The sequence below is a fragment of the Phoenix dactylifera genome, unplaced genomic scaffold (genome assembly GCF_009389715.1).
Source record: "Phoenix dactylifera cultivar Barhee BC4 unplaced genomic scaffold, palm_55x_up_171113_PBpolish2nd_filt_p 000529F, whole genome shotgun sequence".
NCBI classification, from domain to species: Eukaryota; Viridiplantae; Streptophyta; class Magnoliopsida; order Arecales; family Arecaceae; genus Phoenix; species Phoenix dactylifera.
Window position 1 is genome coordinate 319,852 of NW_024067939.1, and position 21,258 is coordinate 341,109.

General features: G+C 38.3%; 1 pseudogene; it reads left to right on the forward strand.

The window, feature by feature from the left end:
- The first annotated feature begins 9,356 nt into the window (after window positions 1-9,356).
- Window positions 9,357-14,934, forward strand: LOC120106340 (annotated as a pseudogene).
- Window positions 14,935-21,258: the final 6,324 nt, after the last annotated feature.

Genomic DNA, 21,258 nt, shown 5'->3' on the forward strand with positions numbered 1-21,258 from the left:
CCCTGTTTTAATCCAAATTGGCTCGAATCTCAAATGAAAGCCGGACACCACTAGGTCAGGGTTGGGTCAGGTCAAGCTATTTTGGCCTAGTCCGGGTTCCAAATTGGTATAATACTATTCATAAGTCTCTCTTTTAGTTTCAGCCAGGTTTAATTATTTGCGACCGTAACAGATTCAGCTGTATTGAAGTTGAGACAAAGTCAAGTTCACATTTAACCTTACCTCTTGCCTAACAAATTTTATTGATATTTATGTTATCTTCGTTATGATATTCATAAGGAGCGTTTCTCATCAGATACAAAATAATCAGATGAGATCAAATTATGTGAGTTGGAGTTGTGGCATAAAGCTACTGCGCTTGTCACATTTAACCTTATCTCTTTCCCAACAAATATTATTGACATTTTTGTTATCTCCATTATGATCTTGATGAGGAGTATTCGTCATCAGATGGTGACTCTGCCAGACCCAATCATCATCCAATCCCCTTATCTTTGCGTGGCCCTGCGATTTGCCTATGAGAAAGGGAAAGGCCAGATATTATGAAGTCGTGGACGTAGATGCCGGTGACACCTCCCTATCGTACGTCATGGACTCTCTCATATTTAATACTCAGATAGGGACTGAATAAACCATGGTTTTTGTCGCTTCCAGTAGCAATGAAATTTCGTACCTTAAGCTAGTATTAGTCACCTCAGGGACCGCGTCTGGTTGGGTGGATGGCGTCAAGACCAAGATATCCAAAGTCGAATCTACTGGATAACATCATCTTTTGAGTTAAGAAAATAAGCAACCATAGAGTCTGAACAAATATTTAGTTTCAGTTCCATTCCAGATTGATTATTTGCCAAAAAAATTTTAAATACTTATATAGAATTAAAAAATTCAAAAAAATATCTTTCAGCTAGTTTTTTTTGAGTGAGGTCCTGAATTGCTACAAATAGTATCAGAGCAAACTCGGCTCATAGCTTATGTGGATTAGAGGACACTCCAGCATGAATTCATGGATGCTGATCACGAGCCGATCATGATGCTTGTGATTAGATTTGAATGGATTTGAACTCTTAGCCTGAAGAGAACGTCAGGGCTTGAATGGAGAGTGTATATGAGGATCCGTGCAGACGTAAAAAAATATCTTTCAGCTAGACGTCCTGGGTTGCTACGTGGAGAGCAGCCTACCCTAAGCTGGGAACACCCTTGCAATCCATTTCCTTCCGACAAACACAAAAGATAGCCACCGTAAGCATGTCAACAGCTAGAGGGAGATCTATAGTTATATAATTCAGTCTCCATCTTGACCAAACTCTAGAGAAACACTCCAGTGTGGAAGGAAACACCGATTAGAGAGCAGATGACAACCCATATTGCCCTGATGAAAGAGTAATTGATGAATATTATGGGCTCGTTTGGTTCGCGGGAAATATTTTGCCTAGGAAAGTACTTTTGGCATGTTTGGTTGATCATGGGAAAGTGACAAATTTACAAAGTGCTTATGTTTGGTTGGCCATCCACTTTCTTAGGAAAGTTATGTATAATTCCTATTATGCCCTTAATAAAAAATAGGTTGTTAATGCCTCTTTAATGCTTCTTTAATGTTGAAGGGACTTTTTGGGAAAAAGTAAAAATTGAGTGATTCCCGCCTCATGGGAAAGTTAGAAAGTAACTTTCCCATGTTTCTTATGGGAAAGACTTTTCCATGAAATGTGGGAATCATATTCCCATGGGAATACAACTTTCCCTTCTCTCTCCTTTGAAAACTCCAACCAAACAAGAGACATTTCATTACTTTCCCGTTGACCACACTTTCCCCCCTTCTTTTCCCGCGAACCAAACGAGCCCTATGATCCACTACTTCCACAGGATCATCACAGAACACACATGCACCTAAATTGCATTCCAGCTTCCTGTTTAAATTGTCACAAGCATTCAACTTGTTTTGAATACTAAACCGTAGAAAGCATCCCACAATTATGAAGCAAACTGGCATTTGATCCCTCAAAGGGAACTATAGAGAGAAGCAGCTGAGAGAGTGCCTATTTCTCTTCCTTCCGGACAAGCTTATCAGCAACATTAGACAACTTGTGGCTTGTTAACATCGATGACAGAGTGTTGATGAGCTCCTCTAGAGGCTTGCTACTTAGATCAGCAGGTAACTTGAGGGGCCATCTCCAAGTTCTCTTGTTGTTTGTAGAAATCAGCCAGGCCTTCTAGGAAAGGAGCTGTAAGGCCACTTCCCACGTTATACTGCAACCTATTCCGAAGTGGTAGGAGAACAACTTCTTTTAGGCTTTCTATTTTGCAGATAGCCTGATTTTTCTATGATAGGTCTAATAAATTTGTTACCTCCATGGACATTGCTCATTTCTAGAGAACTTCGAACCCATTTGGCTAGAAGAGAGAAGTTCGTCAATAGCAGAGCCCACCTTCTTCCTTCTCTATGCACACTATATTACAGTTTGCCGAACAAGAGATCCCATGCACCAGGGCCATGCCTATACTTGTCTATCCTTCCAAGGACCAAATCAGGTAAATTGAACGAAGTATTAGGGAAAGTATAAGGTGACCTCCAAATGATAGGTAACTACATTTCCAGGATGCTAACATTTCTCTATCCGAAGTATTAATGGCATCCATTCTGATTTAGAGAGCTATCCAATTTTGAGAGACAACCCCCTAGGTAATTAAGAGGGAGAGAGGTAGCTTTGCAATTAAGCCAAGTACCAAAACCATCTGTCTTTGAGTTTTCCCTGGCCTCTTCTGATAATTGATAGAGAAGCCAGTAATCAGCTTATAAAAATAGAGAATAAATTATAAAATACAGATGTTTTTCTTACTAGCTTTTGCAACAGATCAAGAAATAAATTTGAACAGGCCTTGGGCTCTAGGAGGAGATTCTTGATGGGGGCAAGATCTGAACAAAGGTTGGCATAATAGGATTATTCTATGATTCTCCTTGGGCCTATTTGGACAATACAGCAGAAATGGATTGGATTCCCTATTGGATATCTTGCTAGATACATAGATTCAGCAAGCCATTTGGATAGCTATATCAACCTAACACCACTCCAACCTCAATCCTATGGGAGAAAAAGATCTTCATGGGAGAGAGAATAGCAAGAGAGAGATAATAAACTTGGGTTTGCTTTTCAATTTTTTTCGAAGAATCCAAGTGAATTGTTCACCTAAATTATCAATACATATACTGAAAAAGCGTATGTACATTTGTTGAAGCATGTGCTAAATGTACCAAAATTAATAATTTAATATCATTAATATAGGTTTCTCATATAACTATTAGATGACAGAGGTCAATAACTTGAATAACATTAGTTGATAAGTTTTTATTATCCTTTCAAATGTCATGAGACTCTTTTCCAATTAACACTTGTCAAAATAATTAATAGTTTCATATAGAATTTGTCCAATCTTCACTACATCTCTCCTATAAATTTGTAGATCATCAGCCCATGAATTTTGCAAATCCAATTATTTTCAAAAGTTTAAAAAAAATCTGAATATCTATTGAATAAAATATATGATATAAACAATATAATATATGTTGACATAGTGTAACTAATGATAAAATGAAATAAAAATAAAACAGGCTAAGTAAACTCGTTCCCAGTTAAAAGACCCATATTAAAAAAGGAAAATTTGTTAAAATTGCATATCCTCCATAATCTATACCTGTTTTCCTTACCATAAATTCTAGTTCCAATTCTAATTCAAAAATCTGACCAATTCCAATTCCAAAATCCAATTCCATAATCTATACCTATTTTTCTTCCATTGCATGCTCAAGTAAAATTAGATATTTAAGATTTAAATTTCTATGAGCATTTAATTTGTAATATTGCGAGCAGCTATTTATGTGTACGATATTCCTGCTAGTGGTATCATGACTAAGTATACATTTTGAGCTTTGCAAGCTCTAATCTTACACTTTTATGGCCATCTTTTGTTATGTCTGCTAGTTGCATGGTCCTTGGAGTGGTGTTTTGCTATGTAAAGTCTACAGTTCTTTTACTAGAAAAAAAGAAAAAGTTATTTAGGGCCATACATTTATAGATAATTTATGTATTATAAGGTCAATTTGAATACTAAATTCCTTGAGTAGAGAATAATTTTTTGGATTATAAAGATTTCCACATCGTTATGCACATATGCAATACATTCAGGAGAAAAGTTGTATTGCACAGGTCAGGTATGTTTAGTTTCATGGAAAATGCACACAAACCATAAGGCATCTTTCCTTGTGGTGCTAAATTAGTGGTGGACATGGATTAAACAAATTTCCATCCAATGCCTTGTCATTATAGACTATGTCTATGAATGCACTCTTGTTCTTTCTTTTTTGATGTGCTCTAATTTCTACTTTTATGTTCTTTTTAATCCTCCTGTATGTATGTATGCATGCACGCATGCATGTATTTTTTTTCTTTCTTTCTTGATATGTTCTAGTTTCTATTTTTACATTTTAATTATTAATCTTCCTTTGTACTTTTGTTTCTTTTTTGATATCTTGGTTCAGTTTGTAGAACCTATTGACCTTACTATCTCCAACTCCTAAGAATCATATAGAATATCTAGTCAAGTTTTTGAGAGAAAAAGGAATGAGGCCAAAGGCTCATTCAATTTGTTGAGATAAAACAAGTGCGCGTAAACAAGTTAAATTTTTCATTACTGTGACTTCTTTGATCATCATAGCCACACTTCTTATTTTTAAATTCCAATTCTTCTCTGGATACTGCAGCCTCTAACTTTATGTTCTGGCCACTTAAGGGCCTGTTTGGTCTTGCTTTTGTTTTCCAATTTTGTTTTCAGAAACCCAAGAATAAAAATGAACAACATGTATAATGAAACAGATTTCTATTTTGAAAGTGTTTGTAAAGTCTATAAAGATTTTGGAAGCAAAGATTTAATATTATCGAAAAGAAGAATGAAAAAACAGAACAGCAGAAGTTTTGTACAAATGCTATCTTCAATAACGATGTTTCACTAATTTTGTAGAAACAAAAACACGAACATAATAACGATAGCAAACAGGCCCTAGGACATTTCTTGCTTTGTTTTTTCCCCATTTGGCAGATGGCAATGTTGTAAGTGTTAGCAATATATCATATAAATAAACAATAAATCTATTAATTCAATTAATAGAAAATCTTAAAGAGAATAATATACATGCATATTATTCGGCATCCAAATAATTCTATTTTAATGCAAAATAAATCTATTCTAGCACAAAATAAATCTATGCATTTAATAAATTTATATTATAGAAATTCAAATCCTACAAATCTACTAATATTAAATTAAAAATAAAAGTAGAAGAAAGTAGCCTGATTGAAGGCAGGTCGAAGCGCGTAGACGCTGTCCCAAATAAGTCTTTGCCCCCACGTACGGATCACCCGGCAATCCTTCTCGGAGATACGACGACCCTACAACTTCTTCTTCGGCACGTCTCGGAAGAAGTCAAAGCGAACCCGATCGGACTTGCAGATCCAGCAAAGAACGGAATGAAAAGAACTAAATAAACTGAATAAAAATGTAAAAATAAAATTTAGAAGTGGCTAAGAGGGAGAAGAATTTTTTCAGAATTTTTTCACTATTTTTCTGAAATTTTTCGTGCTCTCAAAGAGATGAAATCAAGGGGTTTAAATAGGGGTTTTTACAGGGGCTATTTGGTCTTTTGCGGACGCGTTTTCAAACGCGTCCGTTTTCAAATGCGTAACGCCCGCTGGGCGTTACCTTTTTCTCAAACGCGCACGCGGCCCGAGATTTTGGCCGCGTGCGCATTTAAGGTTTTTTTTCAACAATCCCCCACAAAAAAAACTTAAATAATTTTAAAATCAAAATAAAATGCTGGATATCTTATATTATGTAATAGGTGTAGGTACCTTTCGGTTTGAACCTTCACTTAGTGACAATTGATTACATCTGTGGAGCCAAGGTGGTCTTAACCTTGAACCTCGGTCCATGGCTCAGATTAAATCAACAACACACATAATATAGCCCGATCTAGGTTCTAAGCGGGTTGCGCTGTTATGGCCATGCGCAGATATCTATCATGTGCTTTTTAGGGAATCGCCCATTTTCCATAATCGCGGCCTCATGACTGCACACATAGGTGAGTCCTAATAAGGAAGCTAGCAAGGAAGCTCCTACCTCTTGGGTCTCGGACTCATTAAGAGTTATACAAACAAACTCATCCTACCGCTTGCTTTTATGAGCACTAGCGCCATAGGGATGAGGAAAACATGAAATAGTGCTCCTCTTAGTCACACTCCGGTTTGTTTCTACCCATTGAACCTTTTAAGGTTGGGTTCCCACCGTGGTGATCTATCTTTATGGGCTAAGCCCCATCCCCCTCGACGACTCTAGAACTACTGTTCTAGACAAGCCTTTAGTAAGCTGATCAGCCAAGTTATTTTCTGATTTAACAAAATTTAAGGCAATAACATTATTTTTCAATTTATATCTTAATGATTTATGACGCACTTTTAAGTGCCTGTTTATTTTTACATTGGCATTTTCTTGGTTGCACTTATCTATTGCAGATTTACAGTCACAATGTAAGGAGACAGGTGGTAAAGGTGACTCATCTACAAGAAGGTCTATTAGTAGATCTCTGAGCCACTCAGCCTCAGTGCTAGTAGTGTCTAAAGCTATCAGTTCAGACTCCATGGTACTTCTAGATATTAAGGTTTGTTTGGTGGATTTCCAAGACACAGCAGCACCTCCTAGGAGAAAGACGTATCCTGTGGTGGATTTAACATCTAAGGTATCGCTGATCCAGTTGGCATCACTATAGCCTTCTAGAACAGCAGGAAACCCATTAAAGTGCAAACTATAGGACTTGGTACCCTTAAGATACCTAAGAATTCTCTCTAATGCTATCCAGTGATCTCTATTTGGATTAATAGTATATCTACTAAGTCTATTTACAGCATATGCTATGTCTGGCCTGGTGTAGTTTGTTAGAAATCCTAGTGAGCCTATGATTTGAGCATATAGGCTTTGAAGGACAGGAGTTCCTAAGTTCTTCTTAAGATGAGTAGAAGGATCAAATGGAGTAGAGACAGGCTGACAATCGGAATAATTAAATTTATTAAGTATCTTGTCAACATAATGACTTTGGGATAACTCAATACTTTTTGCACTTCTAATTATTTTGGTATTTAAAATTAAGTCAGCTTGTCCCAAGTCTTTCATATCAAACTTATGACTTAAAAATTGTTTTACTTCATCAATTATCTGAAGATCTGTCCCAAAGATCAGTATATCATATACATAAAGGCACAAGATCACAAATTTGTGTCCAACTCTCTTATGATAAACACATTCGTCTGTGCTATTGATTTCAAATCCAAATGTCATTATGGTTTCATCAAATTTCAAGTGCCATTGCTTGGGTGCTTGTTTAAGATCATACAGAGATCTGACTAGTCTGCAAACTTTATTTTCTTGGCCTGGGATTTTAAATCCCTCTGGTTGGTCCATATAAATTTCTTCATTTAAGTCTCCATTTAGAAAAGCTGTCTTAACATCCATATGATGAATCACTAATCTATGAATGGAGGCTAATGCTATAAGGACCTTAATAGTAGTTATCCTAGCTACAGGTGCATAAACATTAAAGAAATCTACCCCAGGTCTCTGAGTAAAGCCCTTGGCAACTAATCTAGCCTTAAATTTATCTACAGAGCCATCAGGCCTAAGTTTCTTCTTAAAGATCCATTTGCACCCTATAGTTTTACAACCAGGAGGAAGATCAGTCAATTCCCAAGTATGATTTTGGATAATTGACTGCATCTCATTGTCCACTTGGTTTCTTTTCTATACATAGATGGGTCTTTGGTTAAATGGTTAAGACAACCAACTAGCCTGTTCAAATGAGCAGACTTCGCCTAGGATATTACTCTTTTACGATGGAGAGGGATTGCATCCATTTTCTTCAGAGATGCCACAAATGCCTAGTGCATGCGAATTTGATCTACGCGTCGCCAACGGAGCTTCATAACCAAACCACACGAATACCAACTAACTCAACTAGTGATATCTAAATCTTAGCAAAAATAAATGGATGTATGACAGCTTCTCTCCAAAAAGGTGAATCCAAGGATTTCATTGCGTCCTCAAAGGTAGTTGGAGAGTCCTCTATAAGAAAAGTATAGAAGTCATCTCCAAATGTTTTCTCTATCCTGGATCTCTTACTCCTTCTAGGTTCTGCTTCTACTTCTACTTCACTTGTCCTTATTCTACTAGAGCTACTAGCTATACCACTATCTACTCTAGTCTTAAGTGGAAAGGTGTCTTCAAAATATGTTGCATCTCTGGCTTCTATGATGGTGTTGTTACTAATATCACTTTCTTCTGAATTTATCACTAGAAATCTATTGGCATTACTATTGGCTACATAACCTATGAATATGGCATCCACTGTTTTAGGCCCTATTTTCTTTCTCTTAAAATCAGGTATTTTAACTTTTGCCAAGCACCCCCACACTTTCAAATAGCTAGGATTAGGTTTTCTATGTTTCCAAACTTCATTTGGTGTTAGATCATTATTTTTAGAGGGAATCCTATTAAGGATATAACAGGCTGAAACTAAAGCTTCCCCCCACAAATTCTTTGGTACTCCTGAGCTTATAAGCATGGAGTTAACCATATCCATTAAAGTCCTATTCTTCCATTCTGCTACTCCATTTGATTGGGGAGAATAGGGAGCAGTCACTTCATGAATGATTCCATGATCTTCACAGAATTGAGTTATGTTATTTGATGTATATTCACCTCTCCGATCTGATCTAAGGATTTTAATGTTCTTTTTCTGTTGTTTCTCAGCTTCAATCTTAAAAATTTTAAATTTGCTGAGCACCTCATCCTTGGTTTTAATTAGGTAGATGTAACAGAATTTCGATAGATCATCTATAAATGTTACAAAGTATCTGTTACCTCCCCTAGAAGCTCTACCAGAGTCACAAACATCACTATGAATCAACTCTAATAGATCAGAATCCCTATTAACAGATTTAAAAGGCTTCCTAGGGAGTTTGGCTTCTACACAAGTTTGACATTTCTCATGGTTCTTGAAATCACTTTTTGGTATTAGATTTAGGTTCATAAGTTGCTTAATTGAATTATAATTTACATGACCTAATCTACCATGCCAAATAGAAGGAGGCTCTATATTCATAATCAAAGGATTTTTATTTATTGAAGGAGCTATTATATTCAATTTGAACAATCCTTCACTAAGGAATCCTTTTCCAATAAACATAACACCATGAGAAATTACAACCTTATTGGACTCAAAAACAAGACGAAAGTCTTGCTGAACAAGCAAAGAACCACTAATGAGGTTTCTCCTAACAACTGGAACATGTTGGACGCCGTACAGTGACAGGACTTTTCCAGAGGTAAGCTTTAAGTCCACACGTCCTACTCCTAACACACGCGCCTTCGAGCTGTGTGCCATGATCACAGCTCCTCCACTTGAGATCTGGTAAGAAGAAAACCAGGAACGATCCGAACAAATATGAATACCAGCTCCGGTATCAATCCACCAATCTAGTGATTGTAAAGTCATGTTAACTTCAGGAGTGAAGGAAACAGACCTGAAAGCTGTCTCAGAGGAGCCAGCGCCGGAAGTCACCATGTTGACTTGAGCACTGGATGTGTGTGGACCCTTCTTCTTAGATTGAAGAGGTGCAGTCTTCTTATAGAAGCACTGTGGAGACAAATGGTTGGTCCGACCACACACATAACAGAAACGAGCACCATCTTCCTCTTTCTTCTTCCTCTGCTCCTGGGATTGAATAGGTATCCTATTGTAATTATGATTAGGGTTTCTAGGGTTGTAGGGTTTCTTTTTGAAATTCTTACGGAATGGTCGGTTTTGATTTTTCTTAGGAGGGGCCTCTACATTATATGCATTATTCTTGGGTCCAGTAGAGGTATTATTTCTGAGCCTATGCTGCTCTTCAATCCTAATGGAGTTTAAGACTTGGGTTAGGGTGAGAACTCCTTGGGTATGGCTCAGGGTCTTAGCAAAATCAGACCAGGAAGTAGGTAGTTTATCTATCAGACAGGCTACCTAGAATGATTCATCCAAATTGGTTCCATTAGCCCTAAGCTGGTGGATCAGGGTTTCAAATTCATGAATTTGGTCATTCATAGGCTTTGAGTCCACCATCCTAAACTTATTGAAGTCGGAGGCCTTGAATCTCTTTACCCCAGCATCATCAAGACCATATTTGCTATCTAGGATGTCCCAGAGTTCTTTGGCACTCTTAGCTGTGTAATAGATATCATACAGCCTCTCAGAAAGAGCACCTAGGATTCTATGGGTACAATGATAATTTATCTCATCAGGTGTCCTAGAGGGTGTGCCAGTGGAGGCAGAATGTTCAGTGTTGGAAGAGGTAGTTGGGTTGGACCCATTATCAACTTCGGTAGTACTTTCACCTATGGCTGAGATTAACCCTAATGTGGTGAGCCAGAACCGCATTTGGTTCTGCCACCTCCTAAAGTTATGGCCATCAAATTTTTCAGGTTTGGCACTAAGGTGGTCACTAGTGTTTGAGGCCATAGGATCAGGGTTACAGAATAGAGATAGAAACCTGATTGAATGCAAAAAATCTATGTCAAAAAATTGCACTAATATTTATATTGAACTTTGGATGTCTAATTGATATATCCAAAAAAACTAATAGCCAGATCAGCTCCAGATCGGTGGTGGAGCACTAGGCTCACTTAAGTACCAGCCTTTCTTAGGCACGTATGCCTTTTTGACAAGCTTTTCTTAGACACTATTAGTTAGTGGATATAACCACTAGAAATCACACAAATTCAATATTTAAAATAACCTAAATGCAAATTTAAATGGATTAACTAATTTTTGAATTTTTTTTTCCGTTTGATTTTTCCGAATTAGTAACAATTGATTACTAAATTTAATTCTAGCAAAACAATTATTGTAATTGAAATCTAATTTATCAATTCAATAAATTATATATAGTAGAATTGATTTATTTTCTTATTAGAATAATTAATTACTAATTTTGTAGCAAATCAATTATTGTAATTAAAATGTCAATTCAATGAATTAAAAGATTTATTTCTTTATTAGAATAATTGATTGAGATCTAATAAGTCAATTCAATGAATTATAAGATTTATTTCTTTATTAAAATAATTGATTGAGATCTAATAAGTCAATTCAATAGATTAATTATTATATATCAACCAATTTTCGATTTTTCCGTTTGAATGGGTTCTGGAAATTACTCCTTGAGGAGTCCAAATGGAGGTATAATAAACCTCTTGGAGGTTAACCAAATTATTAACTCTTTAGAATAATTTATTATTAATGATGTGCTAGCAAAAACAATTATTGCAATTAAAATCTAATATGCCACAATTGTAATAAAGAATTTAATTAATTATATATTACTAACAAAAAATTCGTACTTCTTTGGATTGTTAGCAATATATCATATAAATAAACAATAAATCTATTAATTCAATTAATGGAAAATCTTAAAGGGAATAATATATATGCATATTATTCGGCATCCAAATAATTCTATTTTAATGCAAAATAAATCTATTCTAGCACAAAATAAATCTATGCATTTAATAAATTTATATTATAGAAATTCAAATCCTACAAATCTACTAATATTAAATTAAAAATAAAAGTAGAAGAAAGTAGCCTGATTGAAGGCAGGTCGAAGCGCGTAGACGCTGTCCTAAAGAAGTATTTGCCCCCACGTACGGGTCACCCGGCAATCCTTCTCGGAGATACGACGACCCTACAACTTCTTCTTCGGCACGTCTCGGAAGAAGTCAAAGCGAACCCGATCAGACTTGCAGATCCAGCAAAGAACGGAATGAAAAGAACTAAATAAACTGAATAAAAATGTAAAAATAAAATTTGGAAGTGGCTAAGAGGGAGAAGAATTTTTCCAGAATTTTTTCACTATTTTTCTGAAATTTTTCGTGCTCTCAGATAGATGAAATCAAGGAATTTAAATAGGGATTTTTACAGAGGCTATTTGGTCTTTTGCGTAACGCCTGCTGGGCGTTACCGGGTGGTTCTATATACACCCCCCCTATTGCTAAGGACACCCCCCAAAAACCAAAAAAAAAATACCCAAACTAACCTTTAGTGTAATTACCATATTGCCCTTGAAATTTTCTCATACACCCCCCCTTCCTCCTCCTCCGTTTCGTTTTGAAAAGAAAAAAAAAACACCCCTCAAACCCCCCTTAAACCCCTCGATCCATTTACATCGTTTAGGCGATCTTTGAAGGAGATTTAAGCCCCATTCGAAGCATGGACAAGCAACTAGTGATTTGGGACGAAGAATCGGCCGCAAAGGTACGTGTTCCACCTTGTTTCGAAATTTTTTTTTTTTCACGGTTCGTGCTCCGTTCGGCACTGGATCGCCGAACAAAAGGCTTCTGTTCGGCTGAACAGTGCCGAACAGAAGCCTTCTGTTCGGCAACCCTCAACCGAACAGATCTGTTCGGCTGCACAGTGCCGAACAGAAGGCTTCTGTCCGGCACTGTTCAGCCGAACAGAAGCCTTTTGTTCGGCGATCCAGTGCCGAACGGAGCACGAACCGTGAAAAAAAAATTTCGGGAGAAGCCGGCGAAGTGGTTCCGGGAGAAGCCGGCGAGGTGGTCGGAGATCGGGAGAATGCCGGCGACGAGAGGGAGAAGGGGGAACGGGGGGGTTTTGGGCGTTGGCGAGGTGTTTTGGAGGGGAAGAGCGGGGTGGGGGGGGGGGTTTGGGGGGTGTAGAGAGCAATTTAGGTGAGGGGGTGGGGAGGGTGGGGGGTAATTTAGGAATTTTTAATTTTTTAGGAGTGTCCTTAGCAAATGGGGGGGTGTAGAGAGTATTTAATTTTTTTTTAATTTTTGGGGGGTGTCCTGAGCAATAGGGGGGGTGTATATAGAACCACCCGGCGTTACCTTTTTCTCAAACGCGCACGCGGCCCGAGATTTTGGCCGCGTGCGCATTTAAGATTTTTTTTTTTTTCAACAGTAAGGTATTCATTTTTGAGAACTATTCTACAGGTTCTATTTGAACTGTTGTTTTTCCTGGTGATAATTGACCATGTTTCTTATGGCTCCATCATATGATTGGAAATAACAGTTAAAATAAACACTTGAAGCAAGAAATAAAAGAATAATACCGAAAAAAGTGCAAATTCAGTTTGAATTCCATATCTCTTTCTAGGGGTTACAACATAGCTGGCGGGAAGTGGAATAGAGGGGGACATATAGATTGGTAGTGGCTGCTCTCTTCTGGCTGTAGACAGAGGAAACCAGGCAATCCGGGAGATCCAGCTACATTTTGATGATTGTGTATACCAGTATGGAACTGTTCTTCCTCTAGGTAGAACATTCCATTATTTATCCCTGCGCTTGCTTTGCTTCTTTTCTGAGGAGGATAATAACTTGACATGTAGACTTATGAGTCTTCTTTCACAAGATCACTTAACAAGTCTGAGATGCCATTGCAGGAATTGCAGTGCTTTTTGCTGCTGGTTGCTTTGGCTACATGCTTGCATTACTGCAGCGATGAGTGGGAGTGATGGTTTCTTCCAAACATGTGAGTTGCTAGTAACAGATGTCATGCAGTGAGAATGATTAAGTTAAATAGCTTCAGCCACAAGGTTGTGCTATTAGTCATTAAAGCCATGACAGACCAATTCGATGACTTCATCTTTAGGTGTTAGCATGCTTCATCTCAAGCCTGGCCCATTATCTGATATCTCCTGCAAATGGCTGTAATTGAGGCAGTACCCTTACAAAAGTATGCATGCTATTCTTGCCTTCTCTAATGGTTTTCACAACTGGTAAATTAACTGCATTAACCGGATAAAGGTGCTCAGTTTGCAAGAATTCAAGATTCTTTTATTTCAAAAAATAGATTTCTTTCAAATTCTTTTGCTGGTATATTGGATCATTGCAATGTTTGATATTTCTTGAAAAGCTTAGTGCAATGAACGTATGCAATTATTATATTTGATACTCCTCAAAGCTTTCATTTTATTAAAATAATTTTGAAGACCATGATATAGGACCGTGGTAATAAATGGAAAGCTAGAAAGCCTATTCACGAGTTAATTTCTCCAGATGCTTTTCTGTTCTTGCTCTACGATCAACATTCAGTCTTATGAAATATTGCTTTCAGAAACCTTTTAACTCCAAAAGCAAGCATGAGACCTAGTCCACATCGGCAGCCAAGGAGACCTTCAGTTAGACCACCACTAATCCCAACTGAGGATGAATCAGAGAAGCAAGAAGAAGGTGGTCTCTTCACCTCGATTGGGAAGCTTGTTGCAGGTGCTGGCTCATCTATAGCGCTAATCTTTGGAGGAATTTTCTCAGGTTATAGAGGAAAGTATCATCAGCACCAAAACCAATATCAGCAGCGGCAACAAAGCCAGGCAAACTCATGGCCGGTGCAAGAAAGCTTTCGAGTCCCAGAAGAAGAGCCACCACCAGTGGAGGCAAGGACGTCCATCCCACGTAAGACCTATGCTTTCATGCCGAAGGACCCTGAGAAGCTCCATCAATTACGACAGGGAGGGGCTTATTTTGATAGCTGGGATGGGGAACTCCAGGAACAGAAGAGGCAGCAGCAGCAGTACCTGCATCACCACCGGCAGTACTCTGCAGTCCCAGACTTATTATGAGCAGAGCTGTGTGATGACAAATAAGGATGTCTTTGGAGCGGTTCAGGAGTCAGATAGCAAACACGGGGCAGTGGAATTCAGGGGTGTGAATTATGAGAATCCATGTTCTGATCAATATGGCCTGTGTTTAAGGATCAATTATATGCATTACCGCAGGGAGTATTATATTTTCTTTACAAAACATTTACCTGATGACCTTTCTCGTGTCATTCGTCTATAGAAATGCGGTGGTAGGCTGGAAGCTCTAGAATCTGTTCAACGAATGAATGGTTGAATGATGAATGAATGAGTGAAAGTTGAGAACTCTATTCTGCTTTTTGTTAGATGAACCACATGTTAGGAAAGACCCCTTCACTAGATGAAAACTTTCCTATCTTTGTGTGAGTAGAATGAGAATACCACAATAATTAATCAATGTAAGAACCACCAAAAAAACAAACCACAAGAAAGAGACAAGAATTTTTAGGTGGAAAACCCTCCAATATGAGGGGAAAAAACCACCGGACCTAAGTCCACCACAAACCTCCACTATCAACAATAATGGGCTTACAAAGTATCTTCTCTAGGCTAAGCTAGAGGATCACATACATCAAGGATCTCTTCCTTGGATCACAAACAAAGAGTTTATATGAAAAAGAGTTTAGGCTCCAATAATAAAATGAGAATAATCTCACCGAGTGTAGGTTTGCACAAGGTTCTTCTTCCTCTTGAAATGCCTTGAATAAGATCTTCACCTCCTCCTTGAGATGGATTCCACAAGCACTTCTCCCAAGACGGCCACCTTCTTTTGTTTTCTTCTCATCCACCCTCTAATAGAATAATTAACCCTAACCCCTCTTTTCCCTCTTTTTGTTTCCCCTTTTTTTTTTTCTTTATTTAAATTGCTGGGTCCCACCTCACATAAGGTGGGACTTGGCCAACAATTCTCCCCCTCCCATCTTATGTGAGAGGCTCCACCAAGCTTGCCTTAAGCATACAAATATCATGCTTCTTCTTAAGCAAAATTTTAGTCATCATATCCGACACATTCTCATCGGTATGGATTTTCTCTAGATGCAAAAGCTTTTCTTCCAACACATCCCGAATCCAATGATACCTCACATCAATGTGCTTCGACCTTGAATGAAAGCTGGGATTCTTGCTAAGATGAATGGCACTCTGATTATCACAAAAAAGAGTATACTTGTCTTGTTTCAAGCCCAATTCTTGGAGGAATCTTTTCATCCACAACATTTCCTTACATGCCTCTGTCACCGCAATATATTCGGCCTCTGTAGTGGACAAAGCAACACATTTCTGCAATTTGGACTGCCATGAAACAGCTCCCCCTGCAAAAGTCATCATGTATCCCGATGTAGACTTTCGAGTATCAATATCACCAGCCATATCTGCATCTGTGAATCCTTCTAGCATAGTTTTTCCATTTCCAAAGCATAAGCAAGCTTTGGAAGTACCTCTAAGGTATCTAAATATCCATTTAACTGCAGCCCAATGTTCTTTGCCAGGATTCGAGAGAAATCTGCTCACAACACCAACTGCATATGCTATGTCTGGTCTTGTACACACCATGGCATACATCAAACTTCCTACTGCTGAAGCATAGGGTACCTTTTGCATCTCCTCTTTCTCCCTTTCATTTGTAGAACATTGCTTGTTTGTGAGTTTGAAATGATTTGCAAGTGGAGAGGAAATCGGTTTAGCCTTTTCCATATTAAACCGCTCGAGCATCCTTTCAATATACTTTTCTTGTGATAGCCAAAGCTTCTTGATCTTTCTATCACGAGAAATTCTCATGCCAAGCATTTGCTTTACGGGCCCCATATCTTTCATGGCAAACGACTTGCTTAAGTCTTTCTTCAACCTATCAATTTTGTTAGTATCACGGCCAATAATCAACATATCATCTACATAAAGCAATAGAATGATAAAATCACCATCACTAAACCTTTGCACATAGACGCAATGATCGGATTTTGTCCTCTTGTAGTCGTGGCCCATCATGAAAGAATCGAACTTTTTATACCATTGCCTTGGTGCTTGTTTAAGCCCATATAAGCTTTTCTTCAACTTGCAAACAAGATGTTCTTTGCCCTTAGTTTTAAACCCCTCAGGTTGCTCCATATAAATTTCTTCCTCAAGGTCTCCATGCAAGAAGGCTGTCTTCACATCAAGTTGTTCAATCTCAAGGTCCATACTAGCTGCCAAACCCAATATAATCCGAAGAGATGACATTTTCACAACCGGAGCAAAAATTTCATCAAAATCTATACCTTTCTTCTGACCAAAGCCCTTCACAACTAATCTTGCTTTGTACTTAGGTTTTAAGCCGCTCTCATCCTCCTTTAATCTGTATACCCATTTGTTCTTGAGTAGTCTCTTACCCTTAGGAAGCTTTACCAAATCAAAAGTATGATTTTCATATAAGGATTTTATTTCTTCTTGCATAGCTTGAAACCATTTATCCTTGTCCTTATGATTCTGCACTTCTTGGATGCATTCTGGCTCCCCCTCATCTGTAAGAAAAATATACTCTGAAGCAGGATATCTAGATGATGCTCTGTGCTGTCTAGTAGACCTTCTGACCTCTGGTTCTGTCATTTCAGACTGACTTGATAGTTCACCATATTCTGAAGCTTCACTGTGACCATTATCACCTGTAGAACCCTCACTAGCACCTGTATCACTATGCTCACTGTCATCCTGCACATCTCCCCTATCATCATCATGGACCATAGGTGGAGGAACTGGATCAAGATTAATTGGAGAACTGTTCAAATACTTCGGCTTCTCTTGCTTTCCAAAGTCTTCAATAAACTGATCTTCAAAGAAGACAACATCTCTACTCCTGATCACCTTTTTGTCTTTTGGATCCCACAACCTGTATCCAAATTCTTCATGGCCATAACCTAAGAAAATACATTCTTTAGACTTTCCATCAAGCTTAGACCTTTCATCTTTTGGAATGTGAACAAATGTCTTGCATCCAAACACCTTCAAATGACTGTAGGATACATCTTTTCCTGTCCAAACTCTTTCTGGCACATCACCATCCAAAGGAGCCGATGGAGAAAGGTTGATCAAATCCACTGCAGTCCTCATAGCTTCACCCCAAAATGGTTTTGGCAACTTTGCATGAGAGAGCATACATCTGATTCTCTCTACAATTGTTCTATTCATTCTCTCTGCAACTCCATTTTCTTGCGGTGTTTTAGGAACTGTCTTTTGGAGCTTAATGCCATAGTCTTTGCAATATTTTTCAAATGGCCCTCTGTACTCACCTCCATTATCTGCCCTGATGCACTTTAGCTTCTTGCCTGTCTCTCTTTCAACCATGACATGAAAGTGTTTAAATATATCCAAGACTTGATCCTTGGATTTCAAAGCAAAAGCCCATACCTTTCTAGAATGATCATCAATAAAGGTAACAAAATAAAGTGCACCACCAAGAGTTCTACTATCCATCATGCATACATCACTATGTATCAAATCTAGAATGTTAATTTTTCTAGATATAGGTGTTCTATGAAATGCAACTCTATGTTGTTTTCCGGCTAAACAATCAACACAAGTTTTCAAAGACACACCTTTGGTATTTGGTAGCAACTCCTTCTTGGCTAGAATTTGAAGTCCTTTCTCACTCATGTGCCCAAGCCTTTTGTGCCAAAGCTTTGTAGAGAAATCATCATCAATTGTATTCACCTCTCCTTTCTTTAGCTTTGCTTGCATCATGTAGAGAGTATTATTTTTCTTTCCTCTTGCTATCAACAAAGAGCCTTTTGTGAGCTTCCATTTTCCTTCACCAAAATGATTGCTATAACCTTCATCATCAAGCTTGCCGGTGGAGATTAAATTGAGGCGGATATCCGGAACATGTCTAACATCTTTGAGTAGCAACTTGCACCCTGTATTGGTCTCTAAACATACACTCCCCATGCCAACAATTTTGGATAAACCATCATTTCCCATCCTAACACAACCAAAATCACCAGAAGTATAGGATGTGAAGAAACCACCATGTGGAGTGATATGAAAAGAAGCACCAGAATCAATCACCCAGTTACTATCTTCATATGCAAGGTTGACACAACCATCACTAACAACAATGACATCTGCATCAGCTGCAACTGCTGTAACATCCTTTTCCTCTGTCTTTGCTTCACCTTTTTCTGTGTTCTGCTCTCTTTTCAATGCTCTGCACTCTCTTTTCATGTGTCCTAGTTTGCCACAATGATAGCATTTTATGCCTTTCCTTGACTTTGACCTGCCCCTGGATTTATCTCTATTGTAAGGATACTTGCTTTTGCTTCTACCTCTTCTTTCTGTCACAAGAGCCTCAGCTTCAGGAGATATTCCCTGTTCTTTTCTTCTAACCTCTTCATTTAGCATGCTATCCTTTACCATATCCAAAGTGACCTTGCCGTCAGGTGCAGAATTGCTTAGAGACACCACAAGAGTCTCCCAACTGTCTGTCAAAGAACTAAGAAGTAACAAAGCCTGCAACTCCTCATCTAGGACAAGCTTCATAGTAGTCAACTGATTCACCATGCCTTGGAAGTCATTCAAGTGTTCTGTCACACTTTTTCCATCTTTATACTTCAAGTTGACAAGCCTCCTAATCAAAGAGGCTTTATTCTGTGCAGTCTTTCTCTCATACAAGGCCTCTAATTTCTTCCACAAAGAGAAGGCATTGGTTTCTTGAGCAACATGATGAAACACAGTCTGATCAACCCATTGTCTAATTTGTGCAACTGTCTTTCTATTCATTATCTCCCATTCCTTGTCAGTCTTCTCTTTTGGCCTAGCCTCATCTCCATGGATAGGTTCATACAAATCCTTACAATAAAGGATATCCTCCATCCTAGGTTTCCAAATGGCATAGTTGGAAGATGTCAATTTAATCATGCCTCCTATAGAATCCTCCATTCGAGTCACACAAGAATTTTATCAAACACCTTGTAGGCACAAAACCTTGCTCTGATACCACTTGTTAGGAAAGACCCCTTCACTAGATGAAAACTTTCCTATCTTTGTGTGAGTAGAATGAGAATACCACAATAATTAATCAATGTAAGAACCACCAAAAAAACAAACCACAAGAAAGAGACAAGAATTTTTAGGTGGAAAACCCTCCAATATGAGGGGAAAAAAACCACCGGACCTAAGTCCACCACAAACCTCCACTATCAACAATAATGGGCTTACAAAGTATCTTCTCTAGGCTAAGCTAGAGGATCACATACATCAAGGATCTCTTCCTTGGATCACAAACAAAGAGTTTATATGAAAAAGAGTTTAGGCTCCAATAATAAAATGAGAATAATCTCACCGAGTGTAGGTTTGCACAAGGTTCTTCTTCCTCTTGAAATGCCTTGAATAAGATCTTCACCTCCTCCTTGAGATGGATTCCACAAGCACTTCTCCCAAGACGGCCACCTTCTTTTGTTTTCTTCTCATCCACCCTCTAATAGAATAATTAACCCTAACCCCTCTTTTCCCTCTTTTTGTTTCCCCTTTTTTTTTTCCTTTATTTAAATTGCTGGGTCCCACCTCACATAAGGTGGGACTTGGCCAACACCACAATCCTCTATACGCCTTCGCTCTCATCACTGCATCACAGCCTTCTTAGTTAGGCTTCGGTTTAAGCTGGTGTGTAAGCAAATAAGCATCCCATCCAGGTACCAGCTTTACAGGGGTCCAGTTATTACATGGTCAAAAGGATAAAATGCAATGGATGTCGGAACCCTGCTTCCATTTTTGACGAGTCATATGAAACATGTTTCAAAGGATAATGGCAAATGTGAATGCATTTAAAACTTAATCTAGAGTTGATTATTAGAAAAAATTTAATCTAGAACTGATATTTAGAATAGCATCTATTTTATGGACCAAGTGGCTCTAGCTACAGTAGTCATAGTGTGGGGTCACATGAAGGTTTAAAAGAGTTTCTTGAAACGTGGTGCAGGACATAATCTTAGTTGCATGTCTCCAGGCTCAGGAATGATTAAGGAGCAAACATGTTGGAAACCCAAACGTTCAGTTAATGTGGCTAGGAGCCATCAAAGCTAACAAGGTAAACAGCTCACCAATCAACTAATGAAAAGAGGAACGCTCAGGACAAAAAATATTGAATCTCACTAATACACTGCACTGCTAAAAATCCCAAAAATGAGACTAGCAATATTGTCTTCCATTGATGGGTGGTGAGGTAACCCGCCGAATTGATGGAGGATGGATCTAGAGGATGCGGGTCCACCTCTGAGTGGCTCTATAAAGAACTGAAAGTCTGTATATTTCATGATAGAGGAATAAGATACATATAGAAGAGAGAGAGAAGAGAGTGGTTAACAGAATAACCAACTGGGATGATCGTATCCTAAGAGCTATACATAGATCTGTTAGCAGGTGCTGGAGTATCGGAGGAATGGATTAAGCGAAGGATTATTCACTATTCCTGTTACGCCCCCGCAAGACGAGTGTACCATCAGCTACACCGATCTTGGAACTAAGCAGAAGAAACCGCCGGCGAGGAAGGGCCTTGGTGAGC